This window comes from Dromaius novaehollandiae, chromosome Z, assembly GCF_036370855.1.
Source record: "Dromaius novaehollandiae isolate bDroNov1 chromosome Z, bDroNov1.hap1, whole genome shotgun sequence".
Lineage (NCBI taxonomy): Eukaryota > Metazoa > Chordata > Aves > Casuariiformes > Dromaiidae > Dromaius > Dromaius novaehollandiae.
Window position 1 is genome coordinate 30,283,494 of NC_088132.1, and position 14,058 is coordinate 30,297,551.

The 14,058-nt window shown below is 43.4% G+C and overlaps 1 long non-coding RNA gene across 1 annotated transcript; it reads left to right on the top strand.

The window, feature by feature from the left end:
- The first annotated feature begins 3,151 nt into the window (after positions 1-3,151).
- LOC135324920 (uncharacterized) lies at positions 3,152-10,979 on the top strand. The gene is made up of 2 exons (XR_010386153.1): positions 3,152-3,217; positions 10,227-10,979. It is a non-coding gene; the product is annotated as an uncharacterized LOC135324920 (long non-coding RNA).
- Positions 10,980-14,058: the final 3,079 nt, after the last annotated feature.

Consider the following 14,058-nt stretch of genomic DNA (forward strand, 5'->3'; position numbering starts at 1 on the left):
TGTATTTAATTTCACCACATCTTGCACTAAGGAGTCCCCTTTTGGGAACCATAGCATTGGTACTGCATTGCACAGAAGTCAGTTTGTACAGCAACTCTGTAAAGGGATACAGCAAAATTTCTCATATAGTCATTTGAAAATGATTGACATCAGAGAGAGAGGAAGAATCCTGCTGGGCTGCAAAGAGCTGTCTTAAATTTTAACAGGACTATTGTTTGTTACAACAATTAAATGGTGAAAATCATGATATGCTCTGCTTTGCACAGTTAAATTAATAGATACAGCTTTCTTAATATCTTTTTTATAAAGCCATCCTTATAGGACAATGCTGTTATTAAACAAAATCCATGTAGTGTCAGTTAAGATAGTCGCAGCAAACATTTCAACTCTTCTCCCAAAATTGAGAGGAACAGACCTAAGAAGTTAAGGAACGAGATGGGGGCGCTCCCTTCAAACCCCATCTTTGAGGCTCTCAGTAATGCATTTTGCTCACCCATTACCCTCTCACTTCCATTTTCCCTCACCCCAAAATGTCAAGTGCTCCCTAGCTTCAGCAAGCCCATGCGGGACACAGTGGCCATCACCTCAGAGCGGACGGGTACAGGTGACTGTCCCCCCGGGCACAGGAGACGTTGCTCCGGGCACGGGCACGGCCCAGCTGTGCTCTTCCCGTGCTGCGATGCTCATCTGACTCACAGGGGCTGCCGACTGTACAAGTCCGGCAAGTATTCCTCGAAACGTGTCCATGAGCCCTCTAGCGGCATCCGCACGGACTGTGTTTTTGCATTTTGGAAAGTGCCAAAATCCCCTGGGGAAGCAGCGTGCCTCTACCTAAGGGCTGCACGTCTGTGGCTACTCGCTGCTCGCACTGATCCGAGCCGGCGCTGTGCCTGTGCGTGCCCGCTGCGCTAGCGATGAGCAAAGAGCGGAAGGATGCAGGAGACTGCAGTCTGAGCGAAGGATCCCAAGGGTCAACTGCCAGAGCAACAACACAATATTTTCCCACCACAATTGCTCCCACTGACCTGATCAATCAGCATTACAATTTTAAGAACATGCTAACTGTAATACTTTGCTCTAGCATTCTCCTGTCAGCAGCTTTTCGGGGGCTAGAAATGTTTGTATAATAAGACTTTAAGCCACTTTTTGAATTTCGAATACAGGAAAAATACAGACATTTTTGTTACAGCTTAAACCAGCCTAAGTTCTTAATTTCCTCCAAGTCAAAAATTGTTTAATCAGCTCCCTTTAAACCTGGCAAGAAAATTCTCCTCTATAGGCCAGACAGAGGTTCTAGCCAAGCTTCAAGGGCCTGAAAATTAGATCTGCGATTGGGATGCCTGTTGCTGTGAACTTGGCACTGTGAGCCACAGTCCCTCTCCTCCCAGGGACTGACTGAGTGGTTTTCCCCATGTGGTTTTGGCATGTGCCTGGTTTCCCAGCACACCTTGAGACCTGGCCGGTATACGAATGCTTAAGCAGTCACCTTCACCATTCATTTTTAAGGCCATTCCACGCAGCCTATCTGATTTTCAAGTGGTGACTGCTGAGGACTCCCAGATTGCTTTGAAAGCAACCAGTCCTCAGCACTTTGATGATCCAAGCCTTTAATTTTGCACCTTGAGCAAAAATGCCTGTAACTGCTCCATCTGGACAGGGGAAGGTGAGAATGAACCCCATAATGTAAGGGGTCAACTTAAGGGTGAAAATATAATCCTTAAAGTGAAAGAACAGAGACACTGGCTAATGAAACTCAGTGTTGCAAAGTGCAGAAGTTACACCAGACTTCAAGGGTACTAATTTACCCCTGTAGGAGATAGCCCAGGTCTATCTAGTTTGCAGACTTTATAAATCCTACAGGTGAAACCTTGTCTTGACTGGAGTCACTGGGAATGATGGCTCACCAAAGCAATGAATTCACCATTAGGTCTTGCCCGTTACTGTCTGCAAAGAGCTCCGCAAGCCTCATGCAGCAAGTGCTGCAGTACTTCAGCGTGTGATTCTGTTCAGATCATTTTTTTAGCTCTTTGGAAAGCCACCGAGTTTTATGGGCGACTGATCCAGATCATTGAAAAAACTGAAAACCATGCTCACTTCTTTAAGGACTTTTTGGGGTGGGAGAAAGAAAGGGAGGGGTTATGTCAGGGTAGATTTTCAAAGTTAGACCCCAGATGCACTATCAGGTAACAAGTGGATTAGCCAGTTATTGCTCATCAGCTGAGCTGTGGTAACCGATCGTGCATGTGTTTTCAGTCCCGCACAAACACAAGCTAAACACATTAGCTTACTCCTCTTTCAGTAAGGCCACTGATTTGACCTTAAATTTGCCATGCTAAAACTACTCAAATCCAGTCTCTTACAATCAGTAGATCTGCTTGTCAGGTAGGATGCAGACACTGGGGCTCAGACCAAGGCTGAGAGCATGGGACAGGTATCAGATGCAGGGTTAATAGGGAGCAGGAGAAGGTGAGGGCTGTGCCGAGCCCTTGGGGCAGGGACGAGCACGGTTAGAGGTTTGGCAGTGTGCAAAGCACAACGGGGAAAAGATAGGGCCAGAATAAGGAGCCTAAACCAGAGCTGCAGCTGGAGACAAGAGACCATCTCTAAAGAGACAGGAGCAAGATAAAAGAGTAAATCTTCAAGGAAATGTCTGGTTAAGCAGCTGAGGCACATGGTGGCCTTGCTTCGAGGTCTGACCCCAGGCTTGTCCCAAGTCTGGCTGTGCTTGGTTGCAACCCTTTGACTGGCTATGGGCTGAGGCTTATGGTACCTGCGATCTCTATGCCTTTAGGCATTGCTGCTTGTTGTATTTTTCATTATTGAGTTTCATGTGTTTCAGTTGCTTGGGTGACTTGGAAAGGGGAGACCAGGTGTAATATCAAATGCTTGATATTACTAAATATATGCATGTGCTTGTCATTTACAGCACCTTAAAAAGAATAATTTCCCCAGTTACTGAGGTGTTTCTGATGGCTCCACACTCCAGGTAACCAATGCTCAGCTCTTTACAGGACCGTCCTCTCTCAGTTTCCTTCTAGATTTTCAGGCTCATCTGAGCTGTCCTGAGACTCATGTTCTTCCTCGTTGTGCCTAGTTGATCACCCCAAACAAGTGGTGATTTTCAGTCTGAGTAACTTCTTTTTTTTAATTTCAGCGCATTAAAGGAAAAACAGAAGAGGAGAGAACAAAGTCACGGGTCCCTAAGAAAAGTCATCATGTGAGTCCCCATTCTAACCATCTGCACAGGACTTACGGAGCAAAAACGAAATGTGACCTTGGCCCACAGTAAGACTGGCTGGAAATGTAGCTTGTTCATAATGATACATAATGATTGAGTCCAGGGTTAAAAATGTGAAAAGTAACCCCCAACCCACCCAGATCATTTTCTTTGCTTTCATTTCAGAAGGAAGGTAGAAATAAGGAGGATGGAGAGCTGAGAAATCTCTTTAAAATAGATGTAATCATCCGAGTAGCAGGTCCTCAGGCGGTGTAAATCTGCACTGCTGTATCAGTGTATCAATGTCAGACTGAACCACCTGAGGACCTGATAGAAAACAAGCAGGAAAAGAAAAGAAAAGACTATTCTAAGACTTAAAATGTAAATTTAAAAAAAGGAAGAAAAAAACACCATAGTTATTGCACAGTACTGATAACTGGTTGGTGTTTTATTCAGTCCATCTTGTTAGTTCACATAAAATCGCAGGTCAGATTCAAGAGTGTAGATTCAGAGACTAGGATGTAATACCAGCTTTTGTACTCTCTGCTTATGCCTCAGTGGGAATCCAAGATCAGAATTCAGCCCTAAGGGGCTAAAATATTTATTTTTCAAATCCAAGCTCTGCTTTGTTTTTCTAAAGTGTGACAAAAAAAAGTTTCTAATAAAATGTGACATGTGCTCACTTTATTTTTTTTACCTCTCTGGATCTAAAACAAAGACAGAGTGAAAATGTAAGTAACATTTTTGTATTAAAAGAAATTATTCCTGGCAATTTTAATGTCAAGTTTCAGCTTGATGTGATTTAAAACGGGCAAGTTACAAAGCCCTAAAAAAATGGGGTTTTATAATGGAAATGCTGACAGACCCTTAACTACAGCGGCGTTGCTGGGCGCCACTCTAATAAAAGGTGGCAAGGATCCAGGAGTCTTCACAGCTGCATGTCTAAACTTTATTAAGTATCTGACTATAGTTTGCAGGTCCTCGCCAGATCATAACTCATTTAATTCTGACACATTCCAGTTTATAATTAGTGCTGTACTAATATGTTCCTAAATGGTACCAGGGTATTTTAAAACTTTTTTTTTTTCTCTCCCATAAAACAAGCCATTTCCCCAAACCCAAAGATGCACTGACATTTGGCAACCAAGCAAGCTCATTGAGCTAAAATAATTCAAGTGCTAAAGGCCAGTGTCTGCAAAGGAAGCACAAAGAGCACTGAAACATCTGTAATTCCCAAGGCAGGAGGAAAAAAGCAATTTCTAACTTTCTCTAAGCAAAGTATTCTACTTGCCTTTAGCACCCAGTGACAAAGCAAATTGTTCTTAAAATACATCGGTGGTGGCTTCCAGTTAGGAAATAATTGTAAAAACAAAGTAAGCAAACACAATTTTTTCACTACTTTGCCAAGTAATAAAATAGCTGTGCTAATACATGGAAGGTATAAACATATTTATTTAAATCTACTGTTGGGTGCCTGCCGCCTGAAAAACAGTACATTTTGGGAAAGCATGCACTTCCAGAGCTTATTGACGGCCCGTGATATCATGGGGCTTTGGGTTTACTGCAATATCCTTGTGGATCCTTTACAATACTGATATTGAAGTCCCAGCTTGCTACAGTAGCTCTTGTTCGAGGTCTCCAGCTGTTTGTGCTCATTTCCGCAGCCCTCTGGGCTGGTATCTGGTCAATGCCCTCTGCTGACGGCGGGCTTGGAGCGAGTCCTGGGCAGGCACCGGGCAGAGGCATGAGCCCCTCCAGCTGCCGCCATTCCCCCGTTCCTCGGGCCCAGGGAAGGCTTTTCTGCAGCACGAGCACAGGGTGAGGGAAGCCAGACCAGAAGGATACGCACTCTGACTTTCTGATTGCCGTGTATCTAATCAGCGCTGTCCCAGAAACTTTCTGAAGTGCTGGATGGCAGTGCTCGGGGCAGTTTAACCTTGCTTCGGAGGGTGCTCCCGCACCAGTACTTGGGCTGAGAACTGATGGGGTTACGGGGAAGCACCCCTGTGGGAGCAGTTCTCCACCTAGGTATCTCTAACCTTATAGCCGACCATTGGAAAACACTGAATTTTGGATCTGAGTCACTCTGTTATTCCTTGGAGGGACAATCCCCCTTCCTTACCCTGAAAGGACCATCTTATTGTTCATTGCAGGATCCTAAAACCAAACCAAAAATCCAGCAAGGTGTTGTTGCATCATGCTGCTTGAATTAAGGGAGATCTCACTGAGCTGCTAGAACGTAGCATGTTGGCTGGCCAGAGAAGCATGGGCAGATGCAGTCAGTTGCTGATCCAGTAAATCATGTCAGTGTTTATGCTAAAACACAAGAAAGTGTATTTAAATAATATCAGGTATAACTATGAAGAATGCAAACAGAATTGGGATTTGTAGTAAGCATAAATCATCATTATGCTCCTTTTCTTTGAAGATATTGAAGGATGAGGATCATAATATACTTGCATAGTGATCAGTATTCCATTCCTGGTTCCTTTAATGCACTTTTTTGGCTCCTCAAATAACTGTAGCTGTAGAAGTTCCTTTAGCACATTGTTTTCCTAGCTTTGTGTAATTCTTGCAGTGTGCACTAGATCCTCAGTGGCTGAATCTTCAAATTTTTTGTGGCATTTTCATGAGAGAACTCAAGACGAACTAACTCTTCCCACCTATAAGACAGGGCTTTGTGGAGAGGAAGGAAAGAGAAATAACTTTCCTTTGATCATCAGCGTTATTTCATAAAAAAGCTTAGCATACACTTAAAATGCTGCCACTTTTTTTCTGATTCAGGGCCACAGGCATAACACAAAGCTGCTCAGCACCCAGCCCAATGTAAACTTTATAGTCTTCAATTAAACTACAGACTAACGTTTGATTCACATTCAAACAAGTATGAACATAGATGCAGCTGACCGTAGATGATCATTCTGCAATTTTCAGAAGGAAGAAAAGGAAAGAAAAGAAAGGAAAGGGAAGAGAAAACAAAAAAATAAGAGAACTGTAAAGAGGAGGAAGATTCAACTAAATGTTTAAAGAGTCTTTTGGCACATAATATGGAAGAGTTGACTTCTACTTATGTATTTTTCCATTTCCAAACTTACTGCTTCAAAAAGTGGAACCTGACAAGTACAGAAATATGTTGTTACCTATACACTCTAAACCTGTGTACTTCTGCACACAGAGCCTTAAGTGTTTACTATTGGCAAAGTTGTGTCAACTCCATTTCTACTCACATTATTGGGAAAAAACTGTTCTTTCTAGTTTTGTAATATATCTAAGGGTCCAGCTGCAAATCTGTAATCACCGGACTAAAGGGAATAAATTACGGACCTACTATACCTATGGATGATCCAAGTCTTGTACTTAAAGGAAGGAATTCAACCACTCTGTTATCCATGAAGAATTCATTGGATCAGGCTTGGAAATACCATACATGCTCTTTGGGTACAAAAGACTTTTCTTAGAATTTACAAATAAACCCATGAATTTCTTTGAGCTAAATTAGTTTTAGAATTGTCTTTGAAGAAATTTGGCATCAGGTTCAGACTAGTACAGTGCTGCAAATGATCTAAATGGAATCATGAAAATGCTTCAAAAGTCACATATATTAAAGCTTACTGAAGTCCCACAAACTGAATTTTTAAATCATTGGCGTTACTACTGGTTACACAGCAGCGTCTCTCCCTCTGCATTTTACTACTCTTTTTCAAAATGTTTGCTATCTATCCTGCCAAAATCTTTCCAGTATTTCTCAGAAACAGCATCCCTCTAACAGGTCTAGCCTCCAAAGGCAAGACCCACCTGCCTTTCCCAGCTGTGCCTGAGCGTGATATATACACCATGGGCAAGACGTGGGCACCTGGTGCCACCTGAGACATCTTACGGTCTCCGAGCCATCCTTGCAGGTCTGGCAAAAAGGGCACAGGGCCTCCACAAGCTCCTGATTTGGTACCTGCTGCTATGCCTGGGCTAAGAGGCTGCTATGCCTGGGCAAGCGAATAAAGCCTTACCCCATGGTCTAGACTGCAAATGGGGGTCTCACAGCTCAGACAAGCTGACCTCAAAGCATATAGCCTCCACTCCTCTGCAGGGGAGCAATTGAAACAACAGGGAATCCAGTATTTGTCCAACAGCTACCATTGCCTTTGCTGCAGAGCAAAGTTTTCTGATATTTTTAAGTCGCTGGGCTGCTGCTTGAAATGTAAGAGTAAACAAATAAGGCATAGGAAGGCGTATGCAAGTACGGAGCTCGTAATTTGGAGCTCCTGGCTGTTCCCTTGTTCTGGGCATTGTTGTTTGAGTCAAAGCATTCATAATTATTTCATTGTGCAAACTGTTATAATTTGATGGATCATCAAAGAATGAGCAGCAGCAGCAGAAGAGGCACGTGCTCTCAGCCTGCCGCTCCCTCCCTGTAGTTTTTTGCCACGTTGCTCTTTCAGGTTCTTGGAGCTGGGTTTCTAGGCTAGCAAGTCTGATTTTATTTCTAAAAGAGCCCAATCTAAATATGTGCTCCTACGGAAATCATGGCTTTGAAACCTTTGTATACATGATCCAAAGTTCCTCTCTGTAGAAGAGGTTCAGATTTGTTTTCTTAGTGGCAATTAAGATTGATGCAATGCATTTGAATCTTCAGGAAATGTGTATCTTGGAGTTATTCACTATGTCCTTCTGCTCTGAAATAGAAAATGTAGCGCGTTTAAGTAGGACATACTTTGCATGGCTGGCCTTGTGCGAAAGGCAGGAAGGCATGCTGACTGACTAAAATATTAGTTGGCAATCATTTAGTCTTCAGCCATGGATTAAATTGTTTTGTTTGTATCAACTTTCAATCTATCATTAATAGTATTTCTTTCTTTCATCTTCCTTTCTCTTTCCTGTTTGCATTTCAATTTATTTTGCTGGCGACTTTGAAGGGAGAGCCAAAATGACTATCATTTAGGATTATCAGTTGTACAAGCAAAAGTCCTCTCCCTGAGGTTCTCAGTGATTTTGATTTCCTTTTCTGGCATTCTGCGCTCCACGCACACATGTACAAAGTGGTGCGTGTCCAAGTCCTCTGCAACGATGAACTCCATCTCTGTGGGTGTAAAAGCATGACCCTCTTCTGTTCCAAATGGTATTTGTTTCATGTTTAGCTTTTGCCAAGATGATACAACGAGCAACTGTGTGCAGGGAGAGCCTGCTAAAGAGTTCAAGACCTGTCCTGAGGATGGGGAAAGCTCCTTTCTCCCCATACTTCATGTTACTCTGTTTTTGTTGCTTGAAATGAAATTGCAAGATTTCCTAATGCTCAAAGCATGGCATCTGGTCTGTGCTTGTCTGAACTTTTGCTGATTTTCTTCAGTTCAAGCCGACAAGATAAGTCCCAAGCTGTTGCCACACTTGCCAATACTTGGTGTTGGATCTGCTGAGTCACAAAGCAGAAAAACCAAGCAGCAAAGAAACTCAAGCACATGGGTGTGTGCGTGCATGTGTGTGCACAGAGACATTCATGAGCTGAGGTTATCAGGCCTTTGACTATGCTTTCTAGAATAGCACTTTCCAGAGGAAGAGCAAAACCGTGGCAGGCCCTGCCTTGCTGGAGGGGCAGAGGTACTGCTCTGCTTTGCAGTCAGGGATGAGCACAATATCGCTGAGCAGCACAGGCAATCGGGAAGATTTACTGTATTTATACAGCTAGAGGTTGAGGGCAAGACACCAACAAGACCAAGGAGCACACACTTCACCTGCCTGGCAGGACCCCCCAGACCATGTCCCCGTGACTTGTTTCTTTCCGAGGTAGTGCAGCTCTTCCCATGCCGCCGTGCCCCTCATTGCCCCAGTGTCACAAGCTGGGATGATGTCGGGCTCCTTGGGAGCTGCGGGAGCCATCACGCCCAGAAGGCGGACAACCTCCCGGTGCCCGCAGGGAGGTGCTGCCGTCGGCAGCCGCTGCCCTGCGCCCGAGCAGGGCCCTTCCACCCACTGCGCTCATAAACGCCTTCCAGTACTTCTCATTTATTACTGCTTTAATGTAAGGGAGCTCAAACCAAGAAAATATACTATATTTCTTTAATTGTAAAACTTTATTGTGGGCCGTGATTAAATCATTTTCAAGCACCGTTGAGTCATGCAGAGCTTTGTTTTCTGTGCTATTGGTAACCAAAGCCAGCTTTATATCCAGACCACATGGTCATAAGAAAAAAAGCCCTCTAAACCTTTACAACCTAAAATTACACTTGCAAAGCATTATTATCATGTATCTTATTTAGAGTGGAGTAAAATGTTTTTTCTGGAGACTAAAGCAACTTCAAAATCTTTTATTCACATTCAATTCTGATAGAGCGGAGTCCAGGGAACTGTGAAAGAGCAGGTGTTGTCCAAATGGGACTAATTTGCCCAGATTGTTATTTTAAAGCATAGTGAATGCAAATACAGCATTTAAAAGTGTTCATGCCTAGGGCAATATCTTTTGTTGAACTTACATTAACAAATTTAAAGGTATATCAGTCTACAAAAATGTAGGATTAACTTTTCCAGGCCTTCTGAGAGCTGGAGTGTATCCTTTAGCCAGGCAGTTTTTGCTTTTGTAATTACTGCTTTTAAAACTGCTGTGTTTGTGTGCTTTCAGGTACTCTCAGCTTCAGCTGCAAACATGAAGCCTATAGTGCCCTGGGCTGGCCAAAACATTTGTCGTTTTTAGCTATGATATTTCAGAGTCTATTTATTCAATCTATTCCTTCAGTCTATGCAACAAAAAAATGATCACAGTTGGTCTGTGGAGATGTTACCTTTTTGATGCCAAAGCTCTTTTCTTGCTATTTTTGTCAAAATTTTCCATGGAGGAGGAAACATCCCTGAGTAGTTCCTGCCACTGGGCTGTTTGAAATGCCCAGTGGGGATGTGCCCACAGCACATGTTAATGCCATGCAGAGATACCGGGTTAATGCCGTGCAGAGGTCCTGGGTTTAGCTCACATGTTGGACACAGCACACTGTAACGGTACTGATTACTCCTCTACCTTTTCCTGCAGAGTGAATCGTCATTAAGAAAGAATCTCGGGAGCTACACCAAAGCAGAGAAAAGGAGAAAACCAAGGCTGTTGAAGCTCCAAAGCTGAAGGCTGTTTCAGGAGCAACTGCAGTTTGGATGTCTCTGAACTGTGTGGATGGCAACGCTCACACCAGAGCATCACTGTCTGCATCCTTCATACGCCCACCCCCTCCACAGCCCTCATCCTCACCCAGGGGCTCGTGAGTGTTGCGTGTGGTGCCAAAAGGAGAAGAAGGGGCCAGAGAGGCCATAGCAGCAAGAGGCAAAAATGAAAGGATGTGTTCGATGGGACTGTGGAGGCCAGGGAAGGAGAGCTGGAGATGATCGCACCTCTGTCACCCCAAAGAAATCCCATCCAAAGTAGCTAGGGAGTTTCAGTTCTCTATCTTGCAATTAGTAAGGCCAGCAGGACCCTTGTAGGGAACACTCAAACCATATACTTTCTGTTAGACATAAAGACATTATGCATTAGCATAGCATTAGACATCTAACATAATTACTCAGAATTGCCCCGTCCCCTGGAAGTATCTGCGTGTATCTCTGTTAACTGTGTAAAGAACTTAATTTTGATCCTCTGAATCATACCTAAATGAGATGTCCAAATTTGGTGGTGTGAATAACCCCCTAGGAGTAATAAATAAAACCCTGCATAGCTCAGGATTGCCAGGAGGTGTGTTTTGGTAGTAGTAATGTTTACTGTTTCCAACTCAATAAACATTACTTTTAGATTCAACTTTGTTGTGGGAACACTCATAGTCAATGATTTCAGTACCGCTTTCTACAAATGCTGTTAACCATACGTAGCATTTTAACTGATTCACTGACTGTCATGGCCAGTAAAATTTGCATAGACAGAGTTTGAAAAAAGGCATCTTTTTATTCTGCTACCCTGCATAGCAAAAGTTGTATTTTAAAAAGTGATTAGTGCTGGCTAAGGTCTCCATTTTTGATTCCTGCTTTGCGATGCTCAAAGGTCATCTGACTTTCTGGGAAAAGGGTTGGAGTTCTCCAACAGCCAGGCTCCATCGTGATGTCTGAAGCTGAATACTCCAAATCACTACTCACTTCTGAGATTTTTCTTCATTTGGAGCTCTACTTATGTAAGATGAAATGTACTTTTAGCCTCGTGGCTTACTATAGGATACTATATATACAGTTCCAGTGGTCTTCCCATCACTCTTCTGCTCTACAACACTGTGATTTTTTATCCAGCCTGATCAACCAATTTATCTGTGAAACTTATCTCTGAGATGACACACAGTGCCACATAAAGTGGTCTGAAAGCTGCAGAAAGAATGACACATCTGCAGAGCATTTAGTAAATAAAAATGTAAAAACAGCAACAATGTGGAGGAGAGAGGAAAGCTTCTCTCAGAGTGGAAATAAGAAGCCACTATTGTGTGACTGGATTCACAAAGAAGTGATAGGTTTCTTGCTTGCTGAAAAATCCTTGCTCTTGGCTTTTCCCTGCCCTGGATTGACTAATTGCCTTGGCATCCATTTCCTTAGCTAGCAATAATTTTTTGTTACACCCTTTTCTCCCTTGCTGGTTAAATCATAAAAATGCAAGGCCAAAAGCAGCTTTGTCTACCTCATGTATGTTGCAGCTGGCTTTCTGTTGTGCTCTACCTTCCATATCCCCATACGCTATACATTTATCTTCAGTGCAAAAAGGTGGTAAAAGGGTCAGCTACTGCAGTGCCCACTTAACACAGAGCCCGGCCATCTTCCTGTCTCTCCTTGGCCCAAAGGAGAGCGTTCTCCAAGATGCTGGCTGGGCACCAGGGCTGCACCAAGAGAAGCAGCAGTGGACATACTGCCTTTCTCCTGCACGCGCTTTCTGTTTGGAGCCGAGCTAGAACAGCTGGTTTGGAGTCGCTCTCGCCCCTTTGAACCATTCACCATGGGGGAAGACTGCTTTGAAACTGAACTTGAAAGCTTAGAGAGGTTTTAAAATAAAAAGCTTTCGGATGCCATGTGCATTGCTTCTTGTCACCGTGTGGCAGTTGAGTCAAGCTTGCAGAGTGCAGGTAGGCTTCCTGTGCAAATCACCTGTCTTTGCAGAAATCTTGAATGGCACAGCTGGGTTCGTATTCCTTCAAAAAAAGAAGTGAATAAACGTGGAGCTAAACCTATTATATGAGCTCCAGAAGCCTACAAGAATAGACGCTTCAGAAAAGTAGATAGGTAGATGGAGAGAGAGCGAGAGGTAGGCATGCAGGCAGACATTAGAAAAATCTGTCCTTGACCTTCATATGCCAAAGAAATTCTTTTTGTTTGAGGTGGGGGAAAGTCAATCCCTTAGGGGAAAACAGAGTGGGGGAGAGAGGTAATAAGGAAATGAGTCAGACACCAAGAATTGTTGGCAAATACAGATATTTCCTAGTAAAGGAGGACATTTTTCAGCTGATCTAATGTAAAAAACCACAGATAATATGTGCCTGGTTTTTATTTAGTCCCCCTTGTAGCTAGAAATATTAGAGTTTAATAAATGGGGAAAAGGTGAGAAACAAGACCCTTTTCTCTCTCTTCACTGCTTCCCCACATCACCCTGGGGAACAAGTTGAAAGCCTGAATCAGTGTTTTTCTTTGGTTTTAGCATTTTTTTTTCAAGTAGAAGCTTTGAGAAGTGGTTCCACTGTAGCCATTTAAAAAGAGGTAAAACATGTGGTTTCTTCACCAGGCTGTTTCTAATCAGGTTGGATTACCTTGCATAACTGTATAATTATAATGACGATAACTGATATTTTATTTTAGATTTTATTAAGCAAGGAACCCTGAAGTACTCTAGATTCACTGATTAATCCCTGGTCCCCAGGCTTTGGTTCATGCTGTGGCGGCTGGTGAGCCTGAAGCAGCCACAGAGTGAGCCCTTCCCAGGCCTTCCCAGCACTCAAATCTACTGCAGTCTCATGGGCTGGCTGGAGATGTACCCAACTCCTAAACGCTACAGCCTAACCACGTATAAGGTCTAGCAAGGCATAAAGTCTGTTGCTTGTCACTATTGCTTAATCACAGCTGTAGTTATGGACAGCAGAAACATTAGGGGCAGCAGCAGCTCAAGTAGAAACAGCAAAAATGAAGAGCGAGGCTTTTTTGCTTGCTTGGAAAGAAAGTACGAGTGAAGGATGTAAGGTGATAAACTCATAGGAGTACATGACTGCGGACAAGGGTGGCCAGTGTTAAGCAAATGAGGTGTACGGGTGGAAGATCAGTAATTTGTGAGAGAAGCTGAGCTGTACTAATGTCTTAGTATATTGGTATTAGCCTTTCTCACAAAGTCAGGATCTTCAGCTACTGAGTATTTGTTGAAGTCCTGGTTTCTCCTGTGAGGTACTGACTGAATTTACTATTCTGACAATTCTTGTTAGTCTGAGGAAATAGAAAATGGGACGGCTTACCCCCAAAGCATGGGGGTGCTCCTTAACTCCTTAAAGCATGCTGCTTACCTCCCCTGACTTCCAGGAGGCAGAGCTCCTTATCTGAGAGTGTCACTGGGCTTTAAGCAACTGTGCAAAGAAGGTGGTTGTTGTCAAGCTCTGTGGCGTGATCAGTGCAGTCCCCATCCTTTGTGATGTGGCAGGTGATCTTTCCTTATTAAAAACAAAACCAAACCAAACCCTATACAATACGATCTATCGTAGCTCTTCCAGAGTAGTCTTTGGGAGTGCAGATCTGTGCCAGTGGAGACAGGTGTGACTTTTCCATTCTCAGAGAAGGGGTTAGCTGCACAAAGATGCATTTATAACAGCGAGAGCTCACTGTGCTGGCTCTTCTGGTGGGGAGCAGAAAGGGGGGAAGAGGACTGAAGC